The 23,859-nt window shown below is 36.4% G+C and overlaps 1 long non-coding RNA gene across 1 annotated transcript; it reads right to left on the bottom strand.

The window, feature by feature from the left end:
* Positions 1–1,550: 1,550 nt before the first annotated feature.
* Positions 1,551–23,699, bottom strand: LOC116965100. The gene is made up of 2 exons (XR_004409148.1): positions 23,615–23,699; positions 1,551–1,757 (listed from the first exon to the last, which is right to left on the bottom strand). It is a non-coding gene; the product is annotated as an uncharacterized LOC116965100 (long non-coding RNA).
* Positions 23,700–23,859: the final 160 nt, after the last annotated feature.

Here is a 23,859-nt window from a genome sequence, read left to right as displayed (position 1 = left end):
AGGCTTCTATCAGCCAGCATCCAAAATAACCCAAGGTCAGATTTCCTGGAATTCAGCTGCAGAGGGCATGCACTTGAGCGTACAACCCTCTGCCATTCTCATATCTCCTAATTCTCTCCAGGCTACTGATTTACATCTCCCACCTGCTGGGTAATCATACACTATCCATCAGTAAGATTTGTTCGCACTGTCACACAGATTGCTGGTTTTAATCTCTGGATTGTTGAAGTCCAAAATCTCAGGTGACTACCCTCTGATACAGTTCCAGATGTAAGCTGAAGGAGTTTCTAGTTGCCTGAGACAGAATTGTACAGTCTTGCTTGGCAGGTGTTTTGAAAGGATTTTCCATCTCACCTTGTTGCTTTTCATCAGTCAGATGAAAAATTTTTTGAGCATCTGGGATGACATGTATTTGGGGTTTTACATTTAGTCAAAAAAATATTTATCCAACAGATGGAAACATGATAAACTAATCTCTAAAGTAAGCATGCCTTTTGAAAATCTCATGCCTGAGTCAACATCCATAGTTGGCAGTACACTGTTACAATTTCAAATGTGTCATTACACACAGCTGAGAAAATGTCAGAATCAATCTTCCTTCTTCTTTATATAAAAAAAAATGTGTTTATAACCCAAGAAACATATGGGTAATCTGAGTAATTGAGAAAAATCTAATACATTAGAGGAGCTATTTATAAACAGGATGAGTCAAAATTATATTTGCTTTATGTACTGTAATAAATTAATCCAATCTTTGCAAAAATCCTCAGTTAGGCCCTCATCTACAATTGAAAGTTTTTGACATCCTAGTCAGGTTGGCTAAAAGGATGACAAAAAAAGTCACAACCCTACTCAGTACTTCAATGCAGCAATGTACTTTCTAAAGACATAACTGTATTTGAGAAATTTCCTTTCAAGTTGATTTTATTAAGCTGTAGAGGCAAAAGAATTATCTGTTTAAGTTTTTTATGCAAGTAGGGATTGACAATGTAAGCACAGAAAACTATAATAGGAAACAAACTAAACACTGGACCTAAACTAAACAACAAATTTAACATCAATCATCTTTGATATGTAGTTCCAGATCTGAACTTTGCAGACAGAATTTTACCTAACTACTAAGAGGTGGTACAGCTGTGTTTGTATTAGCAGGCACAATTATTACCTCGATTTCCTTTACTTCCATCACATACTGTGGCCTCAGAGTTACAGAGAACTGAAAAACCTTCTGGGCATGTAGACATAATAAACTCTTTCCTAACAAAAAATTAGTCACCTTAACATTTTGATTATATGACTTATCACAAGCCGCAGGAAAAAAAGATGTGGCATTTCATCCTGAAGAACCTTTGTCAACAATTATTTATGGAGGTAAAGTTCAGGAAAAATTGCTTTCTACTTCCTCAGTGATAACATTTATGAATATCATAAATTAGATTGTAAGAGTATCTTTAAAGCTTTTGTTCTACTTCAAGGGAGTTTACAGATTATCTGTACATAATATATTAACCAAATCAGTAAGTATAATCTGTACATACTACCAGAACATACCTGTTGGTTTGTTTGTTTTTTTTTTTTTTTTAATGTAAATATGTACTGCTGCCTTCTGGAATAGAAATTAATGAAAATGGTCTTCTCAAGACTTCATAAACATGACCATGCACTTGGAAATCAAATATTTCTGTAACACCTAATTTTTGGTAAAATAACTTCCACTCTTGTGCAGGACCTTCAACTTGACAGATGTCAAATATCACCTTGAAAAAAAAAAAAAAAAAAAGAACAACCACAAAATATGTTATCTTTTACTGAGAAAAGCAAAACAAAAAAAAAGTATTTTCCACATAAATTCTTCAATCAACAGAGTATATTCTTTTGAGATTATAGGCTATAGTCATTCTGTTAAGGTTAGGACAAAAAAATTCAGAGGTGAGTGAAATTAGGTTTATAAAGGGTACTAGGCTCATACAAAAAAGTTGATTCCCAAAATTATCGAGTCAGTTTCCTTAAGTACTCAAAATCCTCAGCTTTCAATGATCTTGACTGTTCAGTACTTCTAAAAAACTGCAATAAAATTTGTCTTAGTCCCCTCAAAATTAGTAATTACTTCCAAAACTGTTTTTTTTTTTTAACTTGTCCAAATACACGCAGTAAAACAATTAGCAAATGTGTTCTGGTTTGTAACAACTTTACGTTGCCTTTACTTGTATACAACTGCCATAAGACTTCACTTGTCCAGGATATAGCCACTGATGCGCTTTCAAGCAGTGTATATTTCTGCACATGAACTAAGCATATTGTATCATATATATCTAAATGCACCTGAGTGTATCTGAGAGTCATCTATTCAATAACAGTCTCACAAATTTCAATAAACAGAAATCTTTTGGGTTGAAATCCTTTTTTTCTGGATCTCACTTCCTGATATTGCCTACTTTTCAGATGAAACAATTCAGTACAGCTAATTTAAATTCTGACATATTTTCTATTTTTTAAATGCTTTAGTTTGCAAACTTAATATGTTTTCTTCTTCTTAACATACAAAATATATTTGTGATTATTTCTGATTTTGTAATTATCCAATTAAAAGTGGTATTTGAAATTAAATAAGTTTCATGGAACTAAATAATTAGATCATAACCCTATGGAACTAGTGAAGTTATACTCAAACACAAATAATTTTTCCCAGGAAAGTCTCTCTGAGTTCTACAGGACTGTTCAGTGAATAATTTTTTAAAGGTGAGTATTTCTTCTTTGCTGCTTTCTCAGAAAAGGTGCTTTTAACCTGCATATTACACTTACCCATTGCTCAAAAAATGTCTTATCGCCCCAAAATTATTATTCTTCTCCATCTGTATCCAAAATTTTACAGTAACCTCTGATTTCACCATCAGACAGACTGAGGAGATCTCACGGGCATCACACATACTTCAACAGGACTAATTCACTATCTTTACAGTGCTGCTGATAGATGTTTCAGCCTTAAACATGTATTAAGAGCCACCATTGCTCAAAGGCTTCAGAAGAAACATACTTTTAAGTTTCATTTCAATCAGTAATCTGCAAAGATTACATGGGCAAAAATTGTGTGATTATTTGTTCTCCTAGGTCTCAAATCAGCTGGCAGTAAAATTACTGACCCTCTCTGTTGCAGTTATTCTATGAAAAGCTGGAGGAGGGAAATGCCATTTGCGTATTTTATAGTGACCCTTTTTTTTTTTAAACATAGTTGCTTAGGTGCTGAATAAATATGAACATGCAGACAGATGCAGAAAATCAGACTGAGAGTTGAAGATAATACAAAGACCTTCAGGGAGTTAATTAATTCTTACATATGCCATAGCCTTTTTTCAAAAAACTACCATGAGGGACCAAGTAGCACACAATAATCAAGCAATGGTTAGAATTACTCAGGCCCTAAATATAATTAAAAAGTAGGTGTTCACAGTAAGATATCAAAGCACAAATGCTCAGGGGTCAGAGACTTTTCAAATGTGTTGTGCTAGCCTATATTCTTCTTTCCCACATGAGAGGCTGAGAATGCTAACAGAAACCTAGCAGAATTTAAAAACCCCTCCAACTCAAACAAATGAAACACTGCTCACCAGATGATCTTAAAATCAGTAGTATGATGAAGGGATTTTCCAAGGCCAGGATTTCTACTGAGTTCTGAAGAAGATACTGGTTCTCTTAGCCAACACCTTCAATATGTCATGGCTCCTAACCCCATGCTGGCTCTTCTGCCAGTCTTTCATAATCTGCAATCATGGTTTGCCAGAACCTGCTTTAGACTGCACCCTGGCAAAACCCACTGACCAGCAGACAGGCTGACATAGTGCTGAAGGAAGTACCATATATGGAACACCAATATATAGTGTTCCAGAAAAGGGGAAAGAAAGTTTGAGTTTAAAGAATATTGTTTTCCACATTTTTTAAAGTACAGTTTTTTAGTTATGGATTGATTTCCTTTACATAAAGCAAATAATACTCATGGTTAAAGCTACATAAATGCTGCAGCTATCATGCTAAGGCTTGTAAAAGCTTAGGTAACAAACTTCTATATGGCTCATTACCTCTGTCACTTGATCAATTACCTATTTTTAGCAAAGTCTGCATAGAAAATGAAATGGTCTGTCTTTTTGGTTTTACCTATGTGGTATATACTACAATACCGGTTTCCATGGAGAACCATATCAAACATAAGTGCAATAAAGCATTGTGTGTTCATTTATTTGAACAGAGTTTGAACACTAAGATGTAGGGTTTGATTCCATCGTTCTTTAGTATTCCACTATTAGGCTATCTCATGAAAATGAATGCATTTACTGCTCAGAGCAAGTCCTGCTTCATCTGAATAGGACTGCAGAATCAGCCTCCTCATATCATCTTTACTCATGGGCTTCTGTGCTAGAGCTCCTGTAAATAACCGCAGTCTCAGAAGACAAGTCTTAGCAAGAAATCCACAATTCTACTAATTTTACAAGTGTTTGAATTACATAACCTTCTTCAGCTCCATCATTATTATACAACTATCATATTTCTCTGTATTTACTGCTGTAGTATTTTGCAGTAACGACTCAGAAGAATAAAGGTAGCAGTAGTCTCTCTGTATTGTCTGCAACTGATGCTACAGAACTAAGTGGTGCACTGGATTTCATGCAAAGTCTTAAATATATCAGTTTTCAGATTATAGAGAATAAAAAATCTGAAGTCAGGGCATGTTCTCTTAGTTGTAGCTTTATAAAAAGGTAAATAGTGAAGGCTTTCAAATAGTAAAATCACATATATAGAAGATACATTTCTGTCCATGTACCCTCCACTTTAGTTTTGAAACAGAATATCATCACTTAACAGGTTAGTCTTTTGCTATTAACGTAATATCTAGATTCCATTGTGAACATCTTTATATTCTATCATGTTTCCCTCTCATCCTAACACAGTGAATATACAGTGGGATAGTTTTTTTAAGCATCAGTAAATATAGAGATAATTTCTTTTTGAAGGGGAGAAGGTACTAATTCTCTACAGTCTGTCTGAATATGTTAGCTTTTTAAACCATTCAGTTAATGGATGCATCTACATGAGTCTTTAAGTTCAGATCAGGAGTATGCTTCTGAGGTGAATCTTCTGTTCATCCACTCTTGCCTTACTTTGTTTCACACAGCACAGATCAGAGAGTACAGCTAGATATCCCCCAAAACGAAACAACCCTGAAATATGCACTCTACAAAGCATCTAATGTGCTCCAACTATTAATGGACTTTCAGTTCATATGAGCAAACTGGAGCTAGTTCAAAGCAGATTGCCTCCTTTCCCCCCACTCACATATAACGTGGATGTCAGGCTCTCAGCACCCACTATAGATTGGCTCTTACTGTACAACACTACTTGCTAATACAGACACAGACAATATTAGCTCAGGGTGGTGGGGAGGCTGGAGCCAAATTTTGCACAGCAGGATGTATTTCCTTCTTCCATCTCAGCTTTCCCCTTAATAAAATTTTGTTTTAAAAATAGATCTTTTGTTTGCATAGGAAGAACGGATGCAAGTTCGATTAATGTATGTCAGGAAGTTCAAGATGGAAACTCCAAGTTCTAGCAATCACAGTCTGGCGTGTTACATGCATGTACGTGCATGCTATCTGCGTGTACAAACATTAATATACTGAATGTGTGGTTTACATAGCTCTTTTTACCATGTTTAGAATCTGCTATCATGCTTACCCTGTGACTCCAACACATTTTACCTGATGTTCAAAAACCTATGTACTTATTTCATAATATTTTGTGGTGAACAGCTTCATGTCTCCATTGAAGCACTGTAAAAAGTTTGGAAATCACTGCTAAATCACTGAGATAGAACTAAGAAATCAGATAGATTAATAAAATGCACTTACTTAGTCTGGATATGAACTCATGATTGAGATGAGGAAGCGCAAAAGGCTGAGGAGAGTGGATTAACTAGCTCTGTTAGAAGACTGATCTGTTTTGTGAAAATAACCCAAATTTTTCTATCAAACAAAATGAAAAATAAATGTACATAGACTAGACTAGACTAGACTAGAATAGAATAGAATCATTTCAGTTGGAAGGGACCTACAACGATCATCTAGTCCAACTGCTGGACCAATTCAGAGCTGACCAAAAGTTAAAGCACATTGTTAAGGGGATTGTTCAAATGCCTCTTAAACACTTGACAGGCTCTAGGAAGCCTGTTCCAGCTATATTTGCACAGAATCATAGTCCATAGAAGACACAGATACAAATTCTCGTAATCTAGAGATTTGGTGAAGTAGGTTAAGAAAATTGTCCTATAAGAAACCAAAACCAACACGTTTTTTTCAGTAAAACCAAGCTAAACTCACAAAAATATAGGATTTTTTTAATGGCATAAAATATAAAAATATTAACATTGCAGGTGTTAGTTGAAATTATTTAATAACTTATTGTTTTCATGTTTTCATTTGTAACATCTTAGAATTAGCTACTCTGCAACAGAAATCTCGTTTTACAAGAAAAAAAGAGGCTGGCTAGAATTAGTAAGAGAAAATAGCCAGTGTATAATATGTTAGTACATTAGGAATAGTATTTATAATAGATACAGCTTGGTTAGATGTAACAAGTTGGGATTTAAACTGAGATTTATAACTGAACAAACAATATGAAATATAATAACATCATTTTGTGGATACTGGACAGCTTAGTGGATTCCTAATGGGAGGATGCAAGCCCCTATTTCAACTGAAAGCTATTTGGTGGATTACATGGAATATACCTGTGTTGTTAGTTTGGTTCACATCAGAGATGTTCATCACCACAAGCAGCATTATCTGTCACCTATTTTTGCAGTTCAAGGAGGGCCTAATTGTTGCATAGGTATGTAAGAGTGAGATACTATTTCCTCTTTAGAAGTGCTCTCTTCACTTTAAATGGGCAGAAATGGAGGGAGAAACTTAGCTATTTCCACATGTTCTGTGCCCTCTGCTACACAGCCTGCCTTCTTTGTGCACTCAGACAACTGATACATGATGACCACTAACCGTTGCGTGGGCTAGCCTGAGCAATAGTGTGCTATCACTGCCACCAGTACACAGCAAGTGCCCACTCGGCCCCATCAGCCTGTGTTTCCTTCCACTCAAGAAAAGTAACAGTGCTTCTCACAGTAGAAACACCTGTGTCTCTGCATTCTTCCAGGAGGGCAAGACTGGGAGGGCTTCAGCATCTCCCTTCCAATCTCCCACATCCTTGGCACAGCTGACAGCACCACTAAAATACTAAGTATAGTGCAGAACTAAAGCTTTTCCTCATCTCCTCAAATGTACTTGCCAGATTGCCTCAGTTCCTAAATACAGCAAGTGAGATTGAAGAGGTGAGAAAAGCAGTGGTGCTGTGTGGGAAATGCAAATAATAGCAGTGCTATGACAGCAAAGCAGAAAAAAGGGTTTAAACCCTACCTTCACCTGAAGTCCCATTCCACGGGATCACCCACAGCATGCGATCATTTCTATTTTTAAATGCTATATTTTCTAACATGAGTCAGTTACCAATCTATTTCTGATCTGAACAGGAAGGACAGCGCAACAACTTTAATCACAGCTGAACCAAAATTAGAACAGAAAATGGATCAGTTCAGTTCCTTTATTTATACTAACCAACTTTAGGTGTACCTATATGAGTGAATCAGAATTAAAAAGGAGTATCCTTAAGCTCCTTCTGTAGATACTGAGGATCAGAAACTGGTCTAAAGTGTAGTTCAAAACACAGAATTGGGTATTGGAAAGGACCTGTTCTCTCCAAAGCTTTTACTTAGAAAACTGGCTAAGTAATTCAGCCAGTTAAATTAAGTGATCGTGTAAGGGGTGGTGACAGTAGCATGCCTAATCAATACCTTTCAGATTCACCGCGCAGTCACCTTGGTTTCATTATGATGTTTCTGCGGATCCAAGCACATCGAGGCCCTGACAGAGATGGAAGCTTCTAAACACCAATATAGAAGAGGGCAGCAAGTTGAACGTGAGTCAGCAGTGCACTTCTGCAGTGGTGAAGGCAAACCACATACCCAACTGCATTAGCACATGCATAGCTAGCATATTGGGGGAAGCTATTATTCCCCTTTGCTCAGCACTTGTGAGGCCACATCCAGAATACCCTTTACTGGAATACTATGTCCAGTTTTGGCACTCAGTATAGGAGAGAGAAAGACAAACTGGAAGGAGTCCAGAGGCAGCCTCCCCCAATGGTTAGGGGACTGCAGCACATTACACGAGCTGAGACTTAAGACAGATGGGTTTGTTTAGCAAGTAAAAAAAACAGGCTGTGAGGAACTCAAATGTGATTTTCTACCACCTAGAGAGCAGTTACGGAGAAGACAAAAGCAGACTATTTCCAGAGGTGTGCAGGGAAAGAACAAAAGGCAATTCTGACTGTGCACAAGGAAAAAAATCTTCACTGTGAGAGTGGCTGAGTGCTGCAGCAAGGCCCTGTAGAGACTGCACAAACTCCACCTGTGGAGATTTTCAAAACTGATCAAGACAAGGCCCTGAACCTCTAAGACTAACCATGCCTTGAGTAGAACTGTGAACTAGACGACCTCCACACATCCCTTCTGACGTTAATTCTACAGTTCTAAAACTGAGACTCAAACATCACCCCTACAAATATGCATGTTAAAAGCATGACATGAACTGATTAAAAATCAATATAAAACAGTTTAAAAAAAAAAGTCATGCCAATTACTTTTTCTCCATGGCAGAACACAGATACTCTAGCTACAAAAATGACACTGAAGAACAGAAGAATAAAACCTTAGTAATAAGACTATGATGTTATTGAGGACATCTTATTATTAGAAGATCAACAAAATAAGCTGGATGGCACTGGAAATGCAATCAAGCACCAAGATGACAGATATGAACTCATTAAAAATTTTAAATGTATAGGCTTTGTTAAAACTGCAGAAAGACTGCTGTCTGTACAATCTGCTGAAGTCCCGATCCTGGTTTTTCAAACTGACTCATCTGCCTCATAATTCCTTTGGAAAACTTGCAAACAGAGAATTACAGTAATCAAAATCCTACAGACACATTAATAAAAATACAGAGGTATTCTGATTAAAAAGATATAGATTCTAGTGGTTATTATATAAATAGCTCTTCTTTTAATAGCCCAAAAGATGAAAGCAATTTTCAGCAGCAAGGCTGCCCTTAAAGCTACTTGCACGTGAGGGAAATACATCTAAAAAGGGAGAAGGAAAAATCTGTGTCTTTTGCCAAGCTGTTTTGCCTACTAACAACTCAGTTTCAAGATAAATTCAATATGCATAGTATATGCAGCATGTTTACATTTGACATTTAACAGCTGCACTTAGGTAATTTTATAGATGTATGTATAGATAAGCATAGGGTCAGGCATGGATACAGCAAACTGCTTAATACAAAGACAGAGATTTCTTGTTTAGTTGCCTAGCAATAAGATCTGACTCCAGGAAACTAATACTGATTAGAGAATGGAATAGAATTATTTAATGTATCTAATGCATCATACACAAAGAAACACAGGGCTATTGAAGAAAGGGAAATGCTAGGCCAGAAAAAATCAATTCTATCCAGTGAAATCTATTCAGGAAATATGTGATATGAAGAAACTACAGTGTCTAAATTAAAGAAAGCCTCAGTCTGTTCACTCTGTCAATATTTTTCATCGTTCTTCTTTTAGCAGAAAGTCTAATTCTATCTTGGCTAATGGATCTGGCTTTTGAATTGCTGTGTTTAATTTTGTCCAGTCCCCTCAATAGTGTTTGGAAGATGGAGAGAGAGAGATATTTTAAAAAATTGAACTGGATGAACATGATGGCATTTCTCTTCTTGGAAAACACAGTATGATACTAATGGAAAGTTTCATCACATTTAATATACTGGTGGAAAGGCAGAAGTCCACACTTGTGTTTTATTTGTTATGAAGGGCTTTAAAATTGCACTGATGACTTTTAACACATTTGTAATGTCTCTTCTCTCAGTTCTTTCAATATTACAATTGTTTTTCTTCTCTCAGTACTTCAGAAGTAGAAGAGGAAGGTCACAAGCCAAGAATAGGCAGCATACTACAAATCCAGCACAGGTTGGAAGTACTTCTTGGAGAAGTACTGACGTTGATCTTTTTCCCTTATAATCTAAATTTAAACAGATTAGTCTACATTAGAACCAGGAAAACAGAGGCCACTGGATAGTATTCCAGCACTGCTTATAATCAGTGTGAACTTGTAATGCACTATTCATGCATTATTTAAACTTGAAAGAAGACACGACTCATCTTTCTGTTATTTCCAACCTTTCTATAAAACATTCTTAACAAAGACTTTAAGACAGTACTTCCCAAGATCTGCTCCTGATGGAGTTGTCACTTAACAGTATTCCGTCTGCTTGGGACAGAAACAGTCATAAAATTTCTCTCATGTGTCCTGTTAGACCAGCATAAATTCTAGACTAACTCCACGGACTTCCTGTGTGACACTTACTTGGGGTTTGTCTACACAAGAAAGTGAACGTAAAGGAAAACTAGCCTCAATTCAGAGCACAGTACCAACTCTGAACTAACTCCCAATATAAACATTCTTACCACACAGAAAGCAAAGGCAGCTTTTTCCACTCTGAATATGGATTAAACTACTTTGAACAAAGACAATCCTAGTAAAATCCAAATCACATTCCACAATGCAGTGCTTTACAAAAATATATTAGTTTCAGTATTAGAAACAGCATGTCTTTCATCTAGTCAGATATATCCTTCTCAAATGTTCCTGCATTTAATTTAGGGGTGGGTTTAGACACTGTACACAGGATTGCATTTTGGCATGAAAATACCTTTTCACTGTCCATAACGTACATTTGTACAGAATAGCTCATAACTTTGTACTTAAACAGCACTAATTTTTCCATTAAGGCAATGCCTTTATTTCTTAATCTTCTTTATCCAGTTTCAGAGACTGCTACACAGATTAATTAACTACATCTTGATTTGGTCATGTACTTTGGCTCCTTCATCCTTGCTACAGTAGTGTGAAACACCCTTAAATGGGACATAAATCATATTTACTACATGAAAGGTCCTAATAAAACAGGAATTTACTGATTTTTAGATACTGTTCAGACATTATAGTGATAGAAACTACACAAACATCTAGACAAGCAAAAACAGATAAAAATGAAAGACACACAAACAAAGGTTTTGACATATCAATCATGGTAAGTAATTCAACCAGTGTTAATTTATTGAGATGCAAATTGATTAGGTGTTTCACTACAGTACTTTCTGTATAATAGTAATTTCCAGATTTCTAAAACTTCATCACCTATGCTCCAACCACGTATATGTTAAAAAAACAAAGAGACAATAGTACTTATTTGCACACATCCATTAGATGACACTTGCTGTTTACAGAGATCTGTCAATAAAGAACAGATGGTCTGGGATGATAAGCATTGCTCCTAAGTCTTTCTACACACATCTGCAGTTTTGAGACTGTATAAAAAAGTGCAGTCAACCCTCTCTACCCATCTCTCTCACAGATTCCCAGAACAATCTGGCTCTAAGGAAATCTATGTGGTCAACATAAAAAATCATCTTGCTGGAAAAAAACTGTAGAGGGAACAGGGGCACAGAATTGGCTCTGATCTCTTCTTGATTCTCACAAGTTTCATACACATTCTGTAGTATAAACACTGATTTCAGAGAGTTTCTGAAAAAGAACAAACTGGATAGAAATCTCCAAGGAAGAAGTAATTGGTTTCCTCATTTGGGGCAATGTGGTAATCTTTGCAACTATTCTGATACCGTATGTACAGAATCCAACTTTTACTTTTTTTTTCCTTTGTCATAAGAAATAATGGCTTGAGCTACTAATTTCAGTCACGTGCACCTGTAATTTGAGCTCTGCTCTTCACTCCATCTTTTTATTTTGATCTCAAGAAGTTACAAGAAATGTAACATAATAGGTTTGAACTCTTAATTCATTGTGAAAGTAATACACTGTCTACCCACTTTCATATTTCCATGTCACTATTGGCTTAAACAATATTCAGAGATCTGCTGACAACTACACAGTAAAGATCATGTCTAATTTCTACAATTAATTGCAAGGAACTGGTATTTCTGAATATATTTACTTACAATACTCACTGCTTGCAAACAAGTCTATGTTGCCAATGTACAAGACAATGTATCTTACTTGGTGTATTGCAACAGTAACAGGTTATTCTGCATTTGACATTTTCCAAAGCTTCACACTGCACAAGAAACCAAAATACTTCATGTTCCCATCCAAGATCCAGTAACCCTGGCTACTTATGGTTACTCCAGTGTGGAGAATGTGAAAAGGAGATGCTCTGGTGAGTATTTATACACCCCCTGTATGAAGTGTAACTACTCTTTTCTATCTATCTAAATTATACACCATTAATTAGCAATTAAATTTTATAATAAAAAATATGTTACACAGATATGCAGCCCAAAACATTTTTTAGTCTGACCTAACAGCAAAGGTTATCAAGATAAATACACCATAAATTCTACTCACAGTATCATAAGCAAGGTAGTAATGCCACTCTTTCTTCAATTAAATGTCAGTATGGCGTACACTACTTTAGGCAGTCTTAGCCACTTTTTTTACCACCCAAACCACAAAACTTGCTTTCACTGTCTATTTCTAAAATTCCTTTCAAAAATGAGTAGTTATAAGGCCTGCATAAATCCTGCAAATGAATAACAAAAAAGACATTTTGGTGCAAGCATATTTTGTATATTTTTATCTACAGACTTGGAGATTTACACTCCCTAAATAACCATACTTAAAACTGAGACAAAGCAAGTGTTGTACTCGCTCACTGTAAGTATGAAATACCCATCCTACTTTCTGTGTTTGTTACCCTCTTAGGTACACCTCAAGCATATGCTGCCTGTGAGGCAAGATGCCCTTCGAGCAAATTCCTTTGAAATCTCCCTCTTAAAATACAGTCCATGAAAGCAAGCATCAATATTATAGCAGTCTGACCATAATTTTTTAGATTACAGTTAATTACAGTTGTTACCTGAAATAGGTTATAACATCATACAGAGAAGATGGCATCATATGAGGCTAGATCACCAACTGACATCAAAAGGATGCCCACAGAGTTCTCAGTTCTTTTTAATCCAGACAGCCCTAGTTGCATTAACAGTGATTTCCTTGCAAAAGCTCAGTGATAACAGTTCTGAGAGGGGACAGCAGAAGTGACAACTTTGTATCTTATAAAACAATTAACAGTTTGAAACATCAGTGATAACCCTTTTAAGATCACCTCTAGCAGGACCGAGGAGTGAGATTTTGGACTTCAGTTTTGTTTTCTTACCTTCCAGTAAAGTTTCTAACTGCAAAAGCTTCTTTTGAATCCTGAGGTTCACTGATCCTGAGACTTTGCTGGCCTAGAGTATAAATACTAAAGCAGGGGTTTTTTTCTCTTTTTTTTGATAACTGACTACACCCCAATGAAAATAATTAATGCTTTTTAGTAATATTTACAGGGAATTGAAAAGATATTAAATTTCATCAGACATAATAACTAGATAATATTCTTGATATGAATTCATGTCTGAAAACATAAATACTATGGTGATGTTCTGCACTTTTTTAAAGAAGCCTGAAGACTTAGATTCTTTCTGCCTAAAACATGTGAATCAATGAAATAGCAGTTCGAAAAAGGGAGCAAAAATTGACTGAATAAAGGAGCAATAATTGTTTAATCAAATTTGGCCACACCAACTAGGATGTGCTTTCTGTTGAAATAACCTTGATCTTGATAAAGACTTGTAACTTGTGAAACCCATCTCACCTGCAAAGATTTGTGGAAAGAGACCACTATCAGAATGGAGGAAATCACTAGTGGGTTTAATATATCAGCAACACAAATATCAGATCTTCAAATGCTGTATCTTACTCATAATTTCTGCAGATCTGGGCAGTCACTGGACCTGAACATGAATTATAATTTCTTTTAAAAGACCTTTTGTTCTTATTTCCATTGAGAAGTGACAACAATCTCCATATAGAGTTAAATTTCCTTGTCTGCTTACACACAGGTGCTCAAGGTAGGGTAAAGAGGCCACACTGAACTAGATAAGATTACACTCAAACGTTTAGAGGGTCTATGCAACTTTGATAACAGGAAAGGAAGTGCAAAAGAAGCATCCAAAACATAGCTGCTAGAAGGTAGAGTACACGCTCAGATGGGTTGGGTGTTTTTGCCTGTATTCTATCTGATGTTTCTGCAGCAGTTATGACACAATTTGGGCAGGATGAAGCTTGTTACAGATAAAATCTGTCTTCTGTAACTTGGCTTCTACTGCTTTGCAACTTTTACTAACACAGTAGAGAGAAAACAGTTCGAAAGGGAGCACTCTGCACCCGAAGTTCACCTCCAGACAATTCAAATGGAGTATAACTGTTCCTGGAATCTTTCTTTGCCTTGCCTCTTCATGTTGTACTGCTGCTAACAATTCACAGAGTGCAAAGCAATAGTCAATCCCTTTAAGTGTAGTCTTAAAGAAAGCATCTTTTCTGCAAATGACCCTCTTGGCAATGCATTATCTGTAGGTACTGCTGTGTATTAAACAGGAAGAGTAAAATGTTGGATGATTACAGGTTGGAGGATAGATAATTTCCCATCCATAACACAATCTAGCTTTGTACTAGTTCTTCCTCATCTTAGTTGACCGATGTGACTACACCTGTTGCCTACCAAACTTCACTATCTGTTTCCTGGAAAATAATGCTTACATTGAAGAAATTAATGGTATCCATGGTTCTTGCTAGGAAAATACAGAGGCTAAAGATGCCACACAAATGTGTTGTTAAAGAAACAAATGTTCATTACATTTTTACTATTAATTGAAAGGCATAAATATGAAAATAAGGAAGCTGTATCTTTTGTTTATGAGGAAAATTTAAGTCAGGAAAAGACAAAAAAGACAGAACAAAAATGAAAAAAAAAAAAGTTTATGCTAAATAAAGAACTAATTATATTTTTTCCATTTGTAGTACACCCAAATGCCATAGCCTATGTCACTAACATTTGTACAGGAGCAATATATCATTTGTTTTCCCTTTTGCAAATGTTAGTGTTACCAAAATAAGCACATTTTTTTTTCTGTACATATTCTACTTGAAATCAATCCCTTATGTGTTCTGATTGCCATGAAATGTGAAACTGGGAAACATAGATTAGAGTCCTGAAAAAGTAAAAGACTTATGAAGACTCACAGAATATAGCTATAGTTTCACTCTGCTTTAGAGGGAGACAGCCTTAGTCCTTATTTACCTATATGAGGTGATCTGCTTTGCTTAAATCCTTGAACTTTTCTCTGTGGCTTCTGTATATGTATGAACAGGAAAAGTAATCTTACTTATCTTTTTTTACTTACCAATTAAACTGTGCTGTATTTCTAATCAGACATTGCTCAAAATTAACTTGGTTTAACTAGGTTTTTTATTTACTTAGGAAGTGCATTAATAATTTAATTTAAGACACCTGTCTGAAAGTACCCAAGTTCTAATTTTAATTAATCCATAAACTCTGTGCATTTGGACTCATCTTCCAGAGCATTCTCCTGCTGACACATTCTCAGCCATATACTTTTTCTATTTGTCACAGTGCTATCATGATTCTGCATCTGTTTGGCTAAAAGACATAATGTGAGTGTATTTACAATGTGGTTGCTGGAACCGAGATGAATGGAGAGCTGGCTAAGAACGTATTTATTACTTAAGAAAATCACGACCAAGGAAAGAAGGGTAAGTGTAAGGAACACCAGAAAGCTTTTACCAAGCTAACTGAAGACAGAAATACCCATTGGCAGGAATAGTTTTGACGTAATTTGTATATGTTTTGGATTCTCTTGGTACTTTAGACCCTTAGAAAAAAGGTGAGCTCTTGCTGAAGGTTTCTGCTGTAGCTTCTAATCTGCAAAGGTGGACAAACCAAACTGTTTCCTTTAATCGGAACAGGCTTTAAACTTAAATTACTAGCTCCTATTTTTCTTAAGGTTTTCCATCAATGTTATTTAGGAAACAACAGTAATAAACCTGTTATTTTCTAATGGAGGTAGATGAAAATCAGAGTTAGCATATTTAAAGCAAATACCCTTATAGCTCTGCTCTCAGATAATTCTCTGAGAGCTTCTGCATTCAATAAATGAGTCAATAAAGTATACAGAATGCTGAGTTGAATTAATCCCTGGTAGAACTAACATTAAGCTAGTTGTTACAAGGACAGGTCCTTTTGTATTTCTTTAGGGCCTAAATTGAGTTCCACTTGCTAAAAATACAGTTCTAAGAGTCTATAGAGGAAATAAAGGCTTTTGATTAGCTCAAGAGTGTTTTTTATGTCACTGTCTTAAAAACTCCAATCCCAGCAGGCTCAGCTCTCACAGTATCTGAACAATGCTGAAACAATAATTATCTAGGAACTTAATCTCTAGAAAATTTTGTAATTCAACCCAGTATCATCTCAATCTGTGGATTCAGCTATTTACATCTGAAACAGACATGTATCTGTTCACAGATGTGTTAACTTGGATTCACTGTATGTGGGGCTTCTGTTTCAGACACACAGCATGTAAATGCTAAGCCTGAAAGCATTGCAAAAATAAAATCATTGCAGTAAACCATTTATATTAACCAGCATAATTTCCTAATATGAAGTTATGTTCACTTGTATTTTTTCACTTAAAAAAAAAACAGCAACAACAACAACAAAAATAAATCCAGAAACAAACCCATTTCCTTTCTACCAGGAAAAAATGCCCCAGTTGGAGATTCTTCTGATTACAGGTATTTTAAAATAAGCATACATACAGCTTACCTCCCTCCCATTCACCTTGCAACCCTTCATGAGATTGCTCACCAACCATAATATAGCAATTCCTGCAGCTGCATGTGAGCCTGTTGCCAGGTGGCAAGGCCATATTAGCTCAGAACTTGCAAGAGAACTCAATTTTCATGATCTTTTCAGGCCTTCCATTTTTACTCAAAACTGCACGAGAGAATCCAGAGAAATGGGATCATATTATTCAAATACATCTCTGAAGTCCTTTTTACCTTTTATTAATGATCATTCATTTCCTAAGTTCACTAAACTTGTGAAGTTGGCTAATGGGAAATAATTCTATGGTGCTGAAGTGGCTCGTATTGCCCCGGAGAATTAATTATTTTCAATCTGCAGAACACATTTAACATTTTCATAGAATAGATTGGAAGGGACCTTTAAAGGTCATCTAGTCCAACCACCCTGTAAGGAGCAGGGACACCTTCCACTTGATCAGGTTGCTCAGAGCCCCATCCAGCCTGACCTTGAATGTTTCCAAGGATAAGGCATTTACCACCTCTCTAAGCAACAAGCTCCAGTGTTTTACCAGCATCACGGTAAAGCATTTCTTCCTTACATCTAGTCTGAATCTACTCTCTGTTAGTTTAAAACCATTATGCTTTGTCCTATCACTACAGGCCCTATGAAAAAGTCTGTCCCCATCTTTCTTACAAGCTTCCTTTAAGTATTGAAATAAGATCTCCCCGGAGCCTTCTCTTCTCTAGGCTGAACAATCTCAGCTCTCTCAGCCTGTCCTCACAGGATAGGTGTTCCAGACTTCTGATCATTGTTATGGTCCTACTCTGGACCTGCTTATTAAATTTTACTGTATGACATAAAATCATGCCACATGAAGCCAGAAATACCTACTGGTTAGTAAAAGGAAGCTTCAGAGTCAGATCTAGCCTCTAGCCTTTTTTTTTAGTATCTGAGAGTCTTCACATGTTTGGCCTGATTTAGGTCACGTTCTGATAGTGGTTTCGGTTTTCTTCCAAAAATAGGTATAAGCAACAGTTTGGGTAGGAATGGGAAAAAGCCTCTTTTATGCAATTTCTTTAGAATCCAAGCTGATTTCACCAAAATAGTAAAAATCTACATAATTTCAATGAGTAACTGCACTTGCTTTAAATGGATTAAGGACTAAAGAACACCAATATAAAAGTACTCTACAGAAATGAACAATTTTAACACACTGTATGTAGACTGGATTTAATAAAGGGAACCATAGATCTAACTATGGAAATGCTGTTTATTGTAATCTAATGATTTAATGTTCTTGAACCTATTTTAAAAAAACAGGTTTGTAATAACATGCTCATATGTACAAGTAATCATCTTTTTATATTATGAACTTTTCAGACAGTTAGTAAGGAAAAACAGGACTTCACTGACTTCCAAAAGGTTAACCTGGATTTATAACTATTTGCCTAATTTCCCTGTATTTTTGCTTCCTCCTGATGACTGAAAATGCTAAGTAGCTTTTCCTTTCCCTTTTTGTAGCTCAAGTGGATCTTTGATCCCTAAATAAGAGAAAATCTGGTCCTTACAGAAACCTAACAGAGTATTAATGCTACCCTTTGTCATTAACATAAATTATATGAACAGCAACCATTGATAACTATTATATGTAAATATTACCTTAAATTGTGAGAAGACATGCTATATTTCTGCCCATGAAAAAGTAAGGCAAACAGCAAGGAGTAGCTCACTACATCCAACAAAAGCCCTTTCCTACTAGCAACTAGAAGTATGTATGTGTTTTATGGTATATTCCTAGTGTTTCCTACAGACACAAACCATGACACAGCATTTTCTGCAATGAAAAAGATAATACAAAATTATTTTTATAATAGAGAGTGCAACATTTTAATAATAGTAAGTAATTTCCTATCCACACTTCTGAATTCAATAATGCATTTTTATAAAGACAAGAGTAATGTAATGCAGCTATAGGACACTCTCATGCTCTTCCAACTCAATCAGCTGTAGTTTGTGTTCAGCTCCGGTAGGTATTTTTTAATATAAGTATTTCATATAGAAGATGACTGCCACAAAACCACTTAAGCAGGCAGATTACAATAGAATCAAACCAATACATTTTAAAAATGATACGAAGATTATTACTTCTTAAACACTGTACAACTAAACCACAGAATGCACTAAGACATTATACTGGAGAGGCCTAAAAGGTGTCAAAAGTAAACATTAACACAGAAAATTGAAATACTAATAAGTATATAAATTACAAATTATAAACATGTTTTAGGGTAGTTTAAACACGAACTGGCAGTGGTTAGGAGAAAGAAAAGCTCTTCTCTTGGCAAATAATGAAAATCATAAATTTTAAAGTTTTCTTACTTTATTGTAAAGCTGGTGCTAACCAGTATCAGAAACAGAACACTGCAGTACAGCACACTCACTCTGCTGATGCTAAAGAATATGAACAAATCTGTCATTTTAGAAGACAAGAGAACATAAAAATTGTGCAGCTTATATGTTTTATTGAACTAGGCCTGCTGAGAAGACAGACACTGTTGCATTTGGGCTTTTTGTTTGGGTTTTTTTTCCTTAAACCATTCTGGGAATACATATGCAATCTTCCTCTTTGAAAGTTATGATGATTATGCATTAGTACAATTATATTGGCTAAAAATATTCACTGTTCTAAATAGGACTCCGAAAGCAAAGCAAGCTGTACTGTTATGGGCTCTGCCTCATTAGTTGCCTGTATAAACATGCACTGATGAAATATCAGTATCTCTGACACGAGTATTCTAGGCAATTTTCACTAACTATAAAGTCACACCCCAAATATCTTTCCAAATTTCTGACAAAGAACCACCATAAGACACCCATTAAATTATAACTGCCAGACTAATTGTTACACTTAAGAAATGTAGCAAGTCTTCAGGGTCTTAAATAGAGAATAAGAAGGTTTTAATTTTATTTTTTTTTTAATATATATGATAAAGGACTGGTTCTGAGCAGCAGGAAATCCAGGTGCTGAGTTAAGGTATAGGGAACTACATTTCTGAGGACAACTGAATGAAAGCAAAACCATTGGTTTTATTAGAAAGAAAACTCACTCAAATCTACTGCAAAGGATTTTCCGAAGAAAGGGAAAAGAGAAGTGAACTCCCAGGTGGCTAGAAGTCCACCACTGTTTAGAAGCAATGAAATGTTCTTACCTCTGTGAGTATTGTTAAATCAGCCTCATTAAGAGTCACCTCTACAGATATTCAGAAGTTTAATACCAATACTCTGCAAATTAAAATCCTGTAGAGAACAACCACAAAGCTTTCTGCAACTTTCACACTATCCATGCTATATTGTACAAATTAGGCATATAACCAATATATTAGTGCATTTTTCCAAAAGACAATGCAATCAATTCTTATAATAATACATCTGCACAGTATAAATGGGTTTGCCATTAAGAGCATTCTGCTTTGGTAGAAATGCCAAAAAAAATACTTAAAAATACAGGTGTGTTTTTCAATTTGGCTGTGATTTTTGTTGTTGGTTTTTTTGGTTTTTTTTTTTTTTTTTTTCCCCAGGCCTTTTTTCTACAGTACAGCTCCCACTGAGACAGACTTCTATCACAGGAAAAACTACATGAGTACCTTTGGTTAAATGTTTGTGCCAGCTGCTTTGTTCATAGGGTGGGTCAGGAACTATATATACATGGTTTTGGAGAAAGATGAGGCTCAGTTGAAAACAGCCAGGCAGAAGAACTGTTTGGAAAATAAGAAGGTGCAGGAGGTGATTGTGTTGGAGAAATGAGCATGGAGTTAACTAGGGTGTGAATTTTCAGTGAATTATTTACTCTGCAGCAATTCTCTATATGGATGCTTTGGTTCGTATTATATATGCACGTCTATATTAATGGTGCACTCTACATAAAACCCAACCTAGCTAGATCCAGAACCAGTACAGTGATGAGATGCAGTATTTACTGGAGACAGTACAATGCCACACTGCTACAGCTACCCTGTCATCAGCACTCTGTCTGGACTCTCCACCCAGCAGGGCTCAGCTTTGTAATCACTGCAGTGCAACCTACTACACAGGATAAGTCATGGTGATTCCAGCTTGGCAATAGTAAGGAAAAACTCCCAGTTCTGCAAAAACTCCTTTCCGACATTTTGTGGGTTATTTTGGTAGATGACAGCAGCTAGTCCAGGTTCTGAGCTACACCATATGCGCAGCAAGAGGCATTCTGCTTCCTCTCAGCCAGATGCAGCATCTGTGGCAGCAACTCCTGTTTCTGTGCCACACAGTCTGCAACACGGTAGGTTCCTCATGACGCTTCACAGACAACCCATCTCCTCTAAATAACCAGTGATAATGCACTCAAGTTGGTACTATGCATAGGTGCTGCAAGTTCAGACTTGCAGAAAAAAATCCAGAACTACCACTATGTCAACTGTAAAACAGCTTATTTGAATTAAAGCATCACTGGTGTTCAGGGCAAATGGAAGACATAAATGGGGAAAATACAGAGGGGTGAATTTGGACAATGCAGTAAGGTGACTGATGGGTGCAAGGTGATACTGAAACTGATAGCTGTTCAATTCCATTTGCTGATTTTTTTTTTTTAATTTTATTTTTGTGAAAGGGACAAATTGAAAAAATTATTTAGGTAAATTTGTTACTGAATAATCATATAAGCAATTGGGCTGCTACATTCTCAGACATAAATAATGCTGTCTTCCACATTAGTTTATGGAATTTAAGAAGTAGGTGAGGTGTATAAAATAGAAGGCATTTCACAATCTTTTTTGTCCTCTGTACTACAGTTCATTGCCTTCATCAATTGTACTAGTGCAGCTGGTCTATGAGGCTGACAAAGTGTGGCACAGATGTGAAGGAAAGTTATGAGCAGCCAAGCACAGAAACTTCTTAGGTTCCCACCTGCTGAAGTCAGTGAGAGCTACCAAATAACATATATCCTGCTGGTCTTAATATAATGCAGAATTGAGTCCCAAAAAAACAGTCACAGTTTTAAGAAAACAGCAATTATTTTCTGCTATTCTCTTATTGACCAAATTGGCTTTTTTTTTTTCTGTTGTTATGGTAATAAGTATTTTATAGTATGTTTTAAAATAAACAAAAAATGTGACACTTTAATCTGTCAATAGGTACCTACCATGTTTTGCAGGTTTTCCATTCTCCTCTTCCTCCCACCCCCTCACCCCTCCAAAAAATGTTAAATTCTCCTTAATTTTCATTTATGGGGTCTCTGCCCTAAACAGTGTTGGAATGCTTATACTGGAAACAATGCATGGGAATATTCTGCCATCCCATGAAAAACAAAATCCTTGCTTTCACTGACATTTTTAAGATTTATAAGTATTTTTATTACTTTTTACTCTGAGAACATTTATTTCAATAATATTAACTGGCCTTAATATTGGCATAATTCTTGTTGACTTTGCTGTGTTGCCCTCTGTGCCCATTGACCCCTTCTTTCAAACTGGATTCCATTGATTTCAATGGAGTTCTTTACAAGAACAGAATTGCGTAGAGATTCACATGCAAGGTCTAAGATCTTGCAGTAATATGACTACTGTTAAATGCAGGAAAGAGTCATTATATAAAAATTCTGGTATGACAAGTACTTGTCACAGTTATGTTCACCCTCATGCAACACGTACACACTCAAAACTTACTTTCAGGTAGTTTATTCAAGATTTTCCATAACACACTCTGAAAAGTAAACTGTCCTTAATGCTTACGGTTATGAGATGGGGAAACCTATCTTGAACAAACTTCATCCCAGATAAGATGCAATGTAAGAATTCCTGTACAACAGCACCCTTTAGGCCTTATATAACCCTCGGGACATTGTGGCACACTGTGTTGAAAGCTTTAGGAATGAGGTTAACTCTGGGAAACTGGAAGTTCTGCAATATCATTTGTTTGGACTTGCTGTCCATATGGCTCAAGAGTTATTACATGTACCACTTTCTCCCAGTCATCTGAATTATGACTCACACAAACTGAAAGCGGAAGGTGTGTGTGTGAACACAGCAGATGTAGATGTTTGGGGGGGTTGTTGTCAGGTTTACTGAGCTCTTGTTTTCTGTCCTGCCCCATCTAGGGCTAGTAAGTTTGAATCTTTGGCAAGTCCATATAGCTGCTACCTCAGCAACAACCTGGGACTCAGATCTGCCTGTTAAAGGATAAACCGTCACACTGGTAAGTCTCTGGAAGTCTCTCATTATTCAAACTTCCACCTACAACTAAAAGCCTGGCCATCTTTGTTTTGTTTAACTGAGCAGGAGCAAGAAAACCCCACCAGCTGTGTGCTTAGCGTGATAAATACATTAAAATGTCTCTCAAGGATCCTGGTTGTCCATGGACTGTCTGCGAGACACCCTGCCACAGAACAGGTCGGTTAATAGCTAAAAGCACATGCAGAGATAGAAATAGCTTCCAAACCCAGAAAGCAAACCTGAAATTGGATCCGTACAGACAGGCTCTTGGAGCTCAAATAGCAAGTCTCCTTCTTCGGATCTGATTGCAAGCTCAGGACTACAGTCTGTAATCAGCTAATTCTTTACCACAACCGAATTTGAAATGTGGTCTGACTGAAGGGAAAACTAGGCTTAAATAAAATTATTAAATAATAATAATAATGATGATAATAAAAAAAACCCTTATGAGAGTATATACTAAACTACCCTTCTATGAACGTGACAGAATCGACTGTAACTCACACTCTAGGCCTCTAGAACTGGGGCGCTCTGATAGTTGAAGCACAGGAGCAAACAGCAAAGGAAAGCACTGGCCAAACTGCCGCCATTAACCGAGTACGACACTTGCGCAAATTTCCCTTCCCTCCTAGGCCCTACCACCAACTATGTGGCGTAACTTCTTTCGCGAATACGGATGCTGCACTGCGGCGATGGCACAGTTCAACCAAACTTCCTCCCTCCTCCGCCCACTTCGACGTTAAGGCCAC

The sequence above is a fragment of the Tyto alba genome, unplaced genomic scaffold (assembly GCF_018691265.1).
Source record: "Tyto alba isolate M040663 unplaced genomic scaffold, T.alba_DEE_v4.0 Super-Scaffold_8, whole genome shotgun sequence".
NCBI classification, from domain to species: Eukaryota; Metazoa; Chordata; class Aves; order Strigiformes; family Tytonidae; genus Tyto; species Tyto alba.
The sequence above is the reverse complement of the archived record's forward strand: the minus strand, read 5'-3'. Positions and strand labels throughout refer to the sequence as shown.